The 11053-nt window shown below is 36.8% G+C and overlaps 1 pseudogene across 3 annotated transcripts; it reads left to right on the forward strand.

Moving 5' to 3' along the window:
- The first annotated feature begins 5008 nt into the window (after nucleotides 1-5008).
- On the forward strand, nucleotides 5009-10645 carry LOC132173652 (putative disease resistance RPP13-like protein 1 pseudogene; annotated as a pseudogene). Of its 3 annotated transcripts, none has more exons than XR_015911625.1 (6): nucleotides 5009-8883; nucleotides 9051-9125; nucleotides 9270-9334; nucleotides 9853-10118; nucleotides 10204-10449; nucleotides 10563-10645. The product of XR_015911625.1 is annotated as a putative disease resistance RPP13-like protein 1 pseudogene, transcript variant X2 (transcript). The 3 variants fall into 3 exon arrangements; XR_015911624.1 differs by having other exon boundaries at nucleotides 10204-10349; XR_015911626.1 differs by lacking the exons at nucleotides 9270-9334; nucleotides 9853-10118; nucleotides 10204-10449; nucleotides 10563-10645 and having other exon boundaries at nucleotides 9048-9097.
- The last annotated feature ends 408 nt before the right edge of the window (nucleotides 10646-11053 follow it).

Raw genomic sequence — 11053 nt, forward strand, 5'->3', positions numbered from 1 at the left:
AGGGGGTGGTTTCGGCCACCCCCATCCGGCTAGATGGGGGTGGCATGGCCAAAGGGGGTGGTTCGTCCCAAATGGCTAAGGGGGTGGTTCAGCCACCCCCAATTTTATTTTTATTTTTTTAAATACTTTTTTTTTTTAATTTTAAAAAAAATTTAAGTAGATGCCACGTGTCAACATTTGATTGGTCTACATGGACTTATGTTATGTCAACTAACGGTCAACTAATAGAATGATTAATTTGGTCTATTATCAAACTATATGGACCTCCTGTAATAAAAATAAAATCTAAAAAAAAATAAAAAAATAAAAAAATCCGATAAAAATATTTAACTTTTTTTTTTTTTTAATAGCTTGGAGGGGCATGCGGCAAATGGACAAATGGGAGCATGTGAGAAATTAGAAAGAGTACAAAGAAGAAAAAAACAAGAATGAGAAAAGAAAGAATAAAAAAATAGAAAATGGGGAACAAGAACGTGGAAGAAAGAGTAAAAAACAAAAGGAAATGAAAGAAAAACTGACGCGCGTCAGAACTGAGATAGAAAGAAAGAAAGAGAGAGAGTTTTGGGGCCTGGGGTGCCGTGTCAGCGTGTCTTGGATAGGTAAAAAGAATTTTTTTTTTTTATTGCGAGGGTGCCGTGGGTTACGTTGGGTTAATAAAAAGAACAGAATTTTGTTTTTGTAAAACCACGGCACCCCAGAGGCTAACGTGGCTCTGCCGCTGTTTGGAGGAGCATGCGGCAAATGGACAAAAAAAATTTTGTTTTTTAAAAACCTTTAGGCTAACGTGGAATATATGTGTTTTAAAACTCGGCACTTCCAAAAGCTAACATGGCTCCGCTACTGAATATATGTGTATTTTAAAACTTAGGATGAGTTAGAGAGAGATGATGTTCCAAAATCAATCTAGTGTTACATGAATGAAACTGGTGCAAGCGAAGAAAATGCGTGTGAGTACATAAGGTTTTTGATTAGTGAAACGTGGAAAAAGATGAATAAGGAATGAACTGCGAGTTCTCCCCTCTCAGATATTTATTGAAATTGCAATGAACCTTGCAAGGATGTCTCAGTGTATGTACCAGCACGGAGATGTGTATGGTATTGAAGATCGTGAAATTAAGGACAGCGTATTATCATTACTTATTCATCCCATTCCTCTACATAGAGAACAACCTGAAGACTACTAGAGTTATCTTATAGTTTTGTAACGTTTTAAGCTAATGTCGGGTTTATTTAGGAGGTGTTGAATATTCTGTTTCTATTTATCTTGTATTTTATTTAAAAGATGTTGAGCCGGAATAAAAGAAGATGAGACGTATTACGCACAAACGAATGTATTTTGCAATGATGTAATATCTCGAAAATTTAGGGACTTTTGGGTAATTTTCATTTATAGTATTAAAAAAAAAAAAAAAAAATGTTTGCCTGACGGGTGGTGGAGGATGAGTCACCCTCACCCCCACCGAAACCTGTGTTTGTTTTCTTATCAAACACTGTCCCATCAGATAAAAAGAAAAGAAAAAGAAAAGAAAGAAACAGAGAAGAGGAAAGGGAGAGAGAGAGGACGGAGAACCGAGAAAGAGAGAGGGAGAAGAGAAAAGAAGAGGAAGAAAGAAGAGAGAGAGGAGGGCTGGATTTGGAAGGTTAAAGAAGGTATGCAGGCTTTTCAAATTCTATTTTATTTTCTAAGCACGAGGAGTAATTTCTCTTTAATTTTTTCTAAGTTTAAGAAACAAAATTACTTTTTACTTTTTTATTTAAATATATTTCACAATAGTTTTTATTATTTTTTTATATATTATTAAAATATTATTTTTTTACAAAATATAAGTTACATACTTACTCTCCAATTTTTTACAAAATTTCAACACAATCTCCAGTAAAACATAAAAAAATGAAAAATGATAAATGAAAGAGAAATATTTACATTAAAATAATGTATAAGAAACCACTTTTGGTTTCCTATATATAAGAAAGATAATGAGTTATATCTGTTATTAATTAGGGCTAACAATTTTGACACGACCCGGGAACCCGACACGAATACGAGACGAAGTTAACAGGTATTGGGTTTAGGCTTATCGGGTTCGGGTCTTAATCGGGTCTACCCGATTAAGACACGATTAAATTCTTGTCTGGCGGGTCGACCCGCCATACATGTTTAATAAATGGGTCTGGCGGGTCAATCGGGTCTGGCGGGTCTCGGGTGACTCGCCAGACCCATTTAATTTTTTATTATTTTTATTATTATTATTATTATATTTTTTTTATAAAAAAACCTATGTCTAAGTTCTAACTAAGTTAACCCTAACACTTACTGACTCACTCACGGCTTCATTTCACTCTTCACTTCACAACTTCACAGTTTTCACTTCACTGGCCTATTCCTTGTTTTTCCGTTACTTTTTCTATGTGGGTCTATATATTAAAACATTATCTTTTAAATCATTATTTATATATTAAAACATTCTCTTTTAAAAATTTTTATTCTTCTTGGATGGTTAGGATAAATTTGACTAGTTCTTTGGCCTAAGAGATCCCTTTATTAAATTATTTTTTCCAATTTTGATTAAGGTTTTTTTTTTTTTTTAAAAAAAAAAAACGGGTCGGGTTGGGTCGTGACGGGTCGTGTCGTGTCTACCCGATATGACCCGGTTATGCTAAACGGGTTAAGCGGGTCGTGTCGGGTTACCCGGATATTTTTCGTGTTATAATCGTGTCAGACCCGATAACCCGTTTAGCTAAATGGGTCGTGTTCGTGTTTCGGGTAATCGGGTCGCGGGTCTTAACGGGTCCTAATCGGGTCTACCCGATTACCCATTTTGCCAGCCCTATAATATTAATGCTTCTCATAGAGAAGGTTTTGTCATTGGAAAGTTTACTCACTTTCATATCTTTTCTCACAAGTTATTTGGTGTTTGAAATTATTTAGGAATTTTGCTTAATGTTAAGAGTTTTGTTAATAAAGAGTGGCCACCATAGGGGCTCGAACCCAAGACCATGAGGATCTGAGCCTAATGCTTAATGCCCTACCAACTAAATTAGACTGGTTTTGTTACTAGCCTTCCCTGTACCAATTCTTATCGGTTAAAACGGTTAACTAATAACAAATGGTTAACCGGACCGGACTGTATCGATAAGAATTTCGGTACAAAATTTTTAACTGATAAGAATATCGATTAAACGGTTACGGTTAATATCGGTTCGGTCGAAGTTGGTAGACGGTCGGTTAAACGATTAATCTGTCCACTCCTAGTTTTCAACATTAAACTCAAACGGTTTGACATTTTATGCCCATTACACCCTCACTCAGCCCAGTTGAAATTCCAAAATTGTTCAAAAACTATAGCACCCACCCCCCAACCCAAAACGACATCGTTTTGAGCATTAAAATTATTTTTTTGTTTTTTTTTTTTTAAAAAAAGGAAAAATATTAAAAAAAAAAAAAAAAAAAAAAAGAAAAATTGGCCACCCCTTGGCCAAAATGGGGTGGCCGGACCAACCCATCCCCATGGCCAAGGGGTGGTCCGACCACCACCAAAAGGCCAAAAAAAAAAAAAGAAAAAAAGAAATGGGTTTTGGGCTTTTGGGGGTGGCCGGACCACCCTCAATGGCTTGAGGGTGGTTTCGGCCACTCCCATACCAGCCACCCCGATTTTTATTTATTTTTATTTTTTAAATTCTTTTCATATTTTGCCTTTTCTTTTTCGTTTTTTTTTTTAAAGAAAAAAAAATATAATTTTAACGCTCAAAACAGTATCGTTTTGGGCTGGATGGGTGCTGAAGTTTGGAGCCCAAAATGATGTAGTTTTAACGTGAGGGAATAATGGGCATACAAAGTCAAACCATTTGAGTTTAACGTTGAAAACTAACAGAGAGGTTCAAAGTAATAGAAATTGAAAGTTTAGGGGTCCAAAGTGTGAGATTTGAAAGTTCAGGGAATGTTTATCAAATCGGCTAAAAGTTCAAGGAACAAAACTGAAGTTTCCCCAAATTTTTTTAAAGAAGAAAGAACTCAATGAAAAAAATTTAAAATTTAAATTAATGACGTGTTATTGTTCACATGTCACTAATTCACTAATTTAATTTTAAAATTTTCGTTGAGTTCTTTTAAAGAAGAAAGAAAAAATTAAAAAAAAAAAAAAAATTCAATTAGTGACATGTGAACGTACACACGCCACTAATTGAATTTTAAACAAGAAAGGAAAAAAAAAATAAAAAAAATCAATTCATACATCACTAATTAGTGATGTGTCAATGTTCACATTTCACTTCACTTTTTTTTTTTTTTTGAAAATAACATTCACATGTCATGAATTAAATTTTAAAAAAGAAAAAAAAAACCAAAAAAGTGATTTGTCACTGTTTACACGTCATTAATTAAATATTAACATGTCACAATTGGATGACGTTTTGAAAATTAAGATACTGTAGACACATCATGAAATCTTCGAAATCTTTAATTTTTTGTAACGAGGAGGGTGTGCGTGGGAAGGCGAGGGAAGAAGAAAAGAAAAACAAAGAAAGAAAGAAGGAGAGAGAGTGGGATAATGGGAGACAAAGAAAATAAATAAAATAAAATAGAAAGAGTGAGTGGGAGGCATGAGTGGTGGGGAAAGTGAAAAAAAATCCTCGGTCAACCCACTGATTGAGAATTTGATGGTGAAAGGTCGGTGGTCCCACTTGGTTCAGGTCACTTGGGCTCTTCTGACCACCTTCCAAGTTTTCCTTTTCCAATAATGGAGATGGTGGCGTTAAAACATCATCAGATTCCTACTTTCCGTTTTCTTTGATCACGTGGTGTGGAGTCCACCACATTCAATTGACCAACGGAATCCAAAGCTGCCGCGAGTGCCTCTCGTCATTCAAACTTCATCCATGAGCCGTGTGGGTCCATCACTCCCATTGGCTGATTCCCGTATGCCTTCTTTTGGCTTACAAAGCAACACATATTATACCTTTCAATATCTCTCTTTTTGCTCTGCTGTTTCTTGCAATCATCTTCCTCCATTTCCTTCATTTTCTTTCGTTCTTTCATTGCAATCTCTTTTTGCTCTCCCGTTTGCTACACTCATCTTCCTTCATTTCCTTGGATTTGCAAAGAAAAAACATGGCTGAGGTTGCAGGCATACTTCTCTCTCCCTTTCTCCAAGCCTTTTTTGAGCGAATGGCATCCCGCGAGTTTGCTGACATCTTTCAAGGAAGAAAACTCAATGAACGTCTCTTACACAAGTTGAAGATAGCATTGCTGTCCGTGAATGCACTGGTTGAAGACGCGGAGGAAAAACAGCTTACAAAGCCTGCTGTGAAAGAGTGGCTGGAGGAGTCGAAAGATGCTGTCTATGAGGCTGAAGACGTCTTGGATGAGATAGCCACTGAAGCCTTGAAACGTAAGTTGGACGCTGAATTTCAAACCACTTCAAGTAAGCTACGTAAATCCATCTCTACTTTCCTTGGTCATTTTGTCAAGGTCATAGAGCCAAAGATAGCAGAGCTACTTGGCAAACTAGAATATCTAGCAAAACAAAAAGATGTTCTAGGTCTGAAAGAAGGTGTTGGAGGAGAATCATCAAAAAGATTCCCCACGACTTCTTTGGTAGAAGAATCTGGTATTTTTGGTAGGGATGGTGATAAGGAAAAAATAATAAGCTTGTTGCTCTCTGACGATGCAACTGGCAATGAAAATCTGTGCGTTATTCCCATAGTGGGCATGGGGGGAATTGGCAAGACCACCCTTGCCCAGCTTGTATACAAGGACAAGAGGGTGAATGAGCATTTTGACTTTAAGGCATGGGTATGTGTTTCGGATGAGTTTGACGTGTTCAGGGTAACTAAAACAGTTCTAGAGGCAGTGACTTCATCAACTTGTGATACGAAGGATCTAAATCTACTTCAAGTTACACTACAGGATAAGTTGATGGGGAATAAATTCATACTTGTTTTAGATGACGTATGGAATGAGAATTATGCTGATTGGGAGGTCTTAAGTAGTCCATTTAGATCTGGGGCACGAGGAAGTAGAGTCATTGTAACAACACGCAATAATAGTGTTGCCTCGATCATGCGTGCTGTTTCAACTGATCGTCTAAAGCCATTATTGGAAGACGATTGTTGGTTACTATTTGAAAAACATGCATTCCACGATGGCAACTTTGATGCACGTTCACAGCTAGAAGTAATAGGTAGACAAATTGTGAAAAAGTGTGAAGGTCTACCTTTAGCAGCCAAGGCAATTGGGAGTCTCCTGCGATCTAAACTAAGCGTTGATGAGTGGGAGAAAATATTGAAGAGCGAAGCATGGGATTCACCAATTGGCAAAAAAAATATTCTTCCAGCTCTAAGATTAAGTTATAAATATCTTCCATCACATCTAAAACAATGTTTTGCTTACTGTTCAATATTTCCCAAAGATTATGTTTTAAAAAAAGATGAAGTAGTCTTATTATGGATGGCAGAAGGTTTCTTAAAAGAAACTATAAACAAGAAAATGGAAGAGGTTGGTGAAGATTACTTCCTTGACTTGGCATCAAGATCATTGTTGGAACAATCAAGTGACAATAAATCAGGTTTTGTAATGCATGATCTCGTCAACGACTTGGCCAAATTCGTATCTGGGAAATTTACCTTTAGATTGCATATTGACCATTCTCCTGAAACTATGAACGAGACTCGCCATTTCTCACATTTGAGAAGAAACTATGATAACTTTAAGAAGTTTGAGGTTCTTTGTGAGGCTACTCGATTGCACACATTCTTAGCATTGGAGTTATCACGAGACTATGATTATCTTGGCTTTTACTTAAGTAAAAGAGTACCACTTGATTTATTGCCAAAACTAAGATGCTTGCGAGTGCTCTCTCTATCCCATTACCAAAATATGACTGAGTTGCCTGAATCAATTGGCAAAATCAAGCATTTACGTTACTTGAACATTTCTTTCACTGCAATTAAAAGGTTACCTGATTCCATATGTAAGTTGTGTAATTTGCAAACATTGAACTTATCATTTTGTTATGGTATTGCTGTATTACCAAGAGATATGTGGAAACTCACTAACTTACGTCATCTTGATATTGTCGGAACTGCCATAAAGGAGATGCCAATGCAGCTGGGTAGACTAAAATGTCTACAAACTTTAAGTAAATTTATCATCAACAAACATAGTGGGGCATGCATTGAAGAGTTGGGGAAACTTGCAAATCTTCGGGGAAAGTTATCTATTTCAGAGCTTCAAAGCGTCGTATCTCCTATGGATGCTCTAAAAGCATGCTTGAAAGATAGGAAGTACCTTGAGGAGTTGGAGTTGGAATGGAATGGATTGGGTACTAATATTTCAGAGTGTCAAAGATCTGTACTTGACAATATTCGGCCCCATAGTAACTTGAAAAGTCTCACTATCAACGACTATGGTGCTAAAAGTCTTCCAGATTGGGTTGGGCATCATTCATTCTCTAATATAGTGTCCCTTCACCTAAACAATTGTAAACATTGTCCCAACTTGCCACCACTTGGGCAGCTACCCTCTTTGCAGAACCTCTATGTTTTTGGGTTTGAAGGAGTTGTTAAAGTGGATTATGAGTTTTATGGCGGTGATTCTTCATCAATTAAGCCATTTGGAGCCTTAAAAGTTTTAAGCTTCAAGCAAATGTTGAAGTGGGAGGAATGGTCTTCTTTCGGGATCAAAAACGAAGGTGAAGCTTTCCCTCAACTTGAAGAGCTTTATGTTTATTACTGTCCTAAATTAACAGGAGGGTTGCCCGTCCATCTTCCTTCTTTAACCAAACTTGAGATTCGTAATTGTCCGCAACTAGTGGCATCACTCCCAAAGGCTCCTGCTTTACACGAATTGGAGCTAAGAGATTGTAATGAGGTTCTGTTAAAAGAATTGCCAACTAAATTGGAAAGCCTCGTAATTGGAGGATTTGACGCACTTGAGTCCCTTGCCAATGGAATGGTGGCCTCCAACAACTGTCTTCAACGGTTACAAATCAGCGAATGTATGAAGTTCGAGCTCCCAACACACTTGCACTTTTCATCCCTTGAAAGGTTGAAGTTGAGCGGTTGTGATTCCCTCAAGTCATTTCCGTTAGATTTCTTTCCAAAGCTTTCTCATATAAGAATACGGGGGTGTCAGAATATGGAATCTTTGACAGATTTAGAACAACATGGACGTGATTTAGTGACCTTGAATATTGCCATCCTCGATTGCCCTAATTTTGTATCTTTTCCGAAAGGAGGAATCCGTGCCCCACAACTTTCATTTTTTGGTGTCTCTCATTGTCCAAATCTGAGGTCATTGCCAGAGAAGATGCATACACTCCTGCCTTCTCTTTCGTTTTTTCATATAAGCGATTGTCCAAGAGTTGAGTCGTTTCCCGAAGGAGGCTTTCCTGCCAACCAGCTGAGAACTATTCAAGTCGAGAATTGTGAAAAACTCTTTGCCGGTCGAATGGGATGGGGTTTGCAAAAACTCCCATCTCTTAGATATTTGATAATCGTTGGCAAATCTGAAGATGTGGTGTCCTTTCCAGAGCTAGGGTTGCTGCCTTCTTGTCTGACTTATCTTGGTATCTCTGGATTTCCAAATATGAAATTTTTGGACAAGAGAGGGCTTCAACACCTCACCTCTCTTCAACAATTGAAGCTCTGGTTCTGCCCTAAGCTCGAGCACGTGCCAAAAGAAGGGTTGCCAACCTCCCTTTCTATAATAGAGATCGATGGATGCCCTTTGTTGAGGAAACGGTGGCAAAGCAAGAAAGGAAAAGAACGGCGAAACATTCCTGACGTCGATCACATATTGATTGATTTCGAAGAATTAATTGAATGAGCCAAAAGCCTCGGAAGAGTCCCATTTCCTGACCTCGAAGGCGGCAACATCATATTCAGGTAATTGCACTTTTCGATAAGCCTATTATAAATACAATCCTCTTCCTTCTCGTAATGACTTTTCCATATTAATTCTTTATAAATATTTTCTTTGTCTGAAAAATTTTGTTTCATTTTATCACTATCTATCTGTTTCATGGATTTTATTTTTTATTTTTAACCAGCAGGAGATCAAAGAGCTTGGGTCACAATAACAAGAAGCAAATATAATGTATGATCCTGCGAGGCATGAACGCTTGAAGGTTAGCTAATTAATCCATTTTCTAAATATTTGGTTCATTTGTTTTTCTAACGTTTTCTCTCTTACAATTCTATCTTTGTTTCATCTCTGTCTAATTGTTTTCTGTTTTGATTGGTTAATTGTATGGAAAATATTTAATTGACAGAATACAGGAGATGGAAGAGCTTGGTTATGAATACACAAAGCAGAGGCTAGCTTGCATATACACGTGTATGGATTTTCTCTGTTTTAATCTACAATTTATGCATTGTTATTTATTTTTTGATTCAGACATCTCAGTTATTGAACTTGTTATGTGGTGTTAAATCAAGATCATGGGAAATTTTGGAACATCTAGATTTCCTGAAGTGTAGGCTTTGAATTACCAATCAATACCTTTTTTTTCCGATAGCTGCTATGTGGGAAGGAAAAGGAAATCATTGGAAGCAGAGGATTTTTTTTGTGGCTAATGCATGGTTTAAGATGGATGACATCTTAAATATAATGATATATCAGAAAATTTCTTAGGAAACTAGATACTTGCTCTTCTATTTAGTTCAAAAATTATCCAACAAACGTGTTGTGGTATTATAAAAAGAAAGAAGATAAAGAGGTTGTCTCTTTTTGCTTAAGCTAGGTGCTACATGTTCATAATTTTGTCTTTTCTATATTCATATCTTTGACAGAAGATATGTATGATAGTTCATTTTATTACTGACACTTTTTTTTTTGTATAATATCATTGACAGAAAAGATTCATTTTGATGAATGGGTTTTTGAGTTAAAGAAAAAAATGGAAGCCTCCTTTAATGATGTTTGCAATGGAAATCTGATCTCGCTTTGTCAGCTAGGGACCTTTTGAGGTTCTAGTGCGTCTCCAAGATGTGGAAGCTTACCCTATATCAAAATCATCCTCCTTACATAATATTCACCATCAAGCTCATGAGGCATCTCTGCCCTCCTTGTTCAGCAATGGAGTAATGATAGTGGAATGCAATGTTTCTTTTTTGAAATTGTACGTGCAAAGACAACTGCCATAATGGCTTTATATAGAGTCGTTTGTGTTATAAATCATCAAAGTAACACAAACTCTGTCACAGATACCCGAAGATCTGAGATATCTTCATCTGCAATCCAAATACCTGGCAATGGATGCTGCTGAAGCCCACTAATTGTTGTTGGTGACATCTTTGGATTGGCATTCTGGCTATTTGGTTCTTTGTCAAAGATGGCCCCATGTTTTAAGGTGATGAGCATTCAAGATTCAAACTTTGACCAAAATTCTCATTGGAGACATGCAAAATAGAAAACTTCCCTTGAAGCTTACGAAGATCATGAGGGATTTTGTTGGTATTTTCGACATGTCATATTTTTTTCTTTGTTGGTATTCTCATAGGGTTGCTACCTTCTGGTCTAACTCATCTTCTTGTCCTTGGATTTTCAAATATGAAATCTTTAGATAAGAAAGGTCTTCAACGCCTCCGATCTCTTGAAGAATTGTGGATCAAAGACTGTCCTAAGCACAAGTACATGCCAAAAGAGGGGTTGCCTACGTCCCATTCTATTATAGGGATCGACAGATGCCCTTTGTTGATGAAGCAATGGTGCAAAGTAAGAAAGGAAAAGAACGGCGAAAGATTCTTGACGTTGGTCACATTTTGTTTACCAGAAGCTTATTCTGAGAAACAAGTTCAGTTGAATCCAAGGTTTAAAAAGTTATGATCATGTAAAAATCCTTTACATCCCTATAGCGTCTGGATAGTTTGGCATCAAATTGTTGTAACTCAAATGGTATTACAACTCATGCTTCTTCTTGAATATTCATTGCCTTTCAAATTCCTTCTCTTTTTTCTTTCTGCTTTTGCTTTTGTGTGTTTATTTTGATATTCAATCACTATTATGTATTTCTTTTCTTTGTCAGGAACTTTGTAATAGGGAAGGGGGAATAGT

This window comes from Corylus avellana, chromosome 3, assembly GCF_965113065.1.
Source record: "Corylus avellana chromosome 3, dhCorAvel1.hap1.2, whole genome shotgun sequence".
In the NCBI taxonomy this organism is placed as follows: domain Eukaryota; kingdom Viridiplantae; phylum Streptophyta; class Magnoliopsida; order Fagales; family Betulaceae; genus Corylus; species Corylus avellana.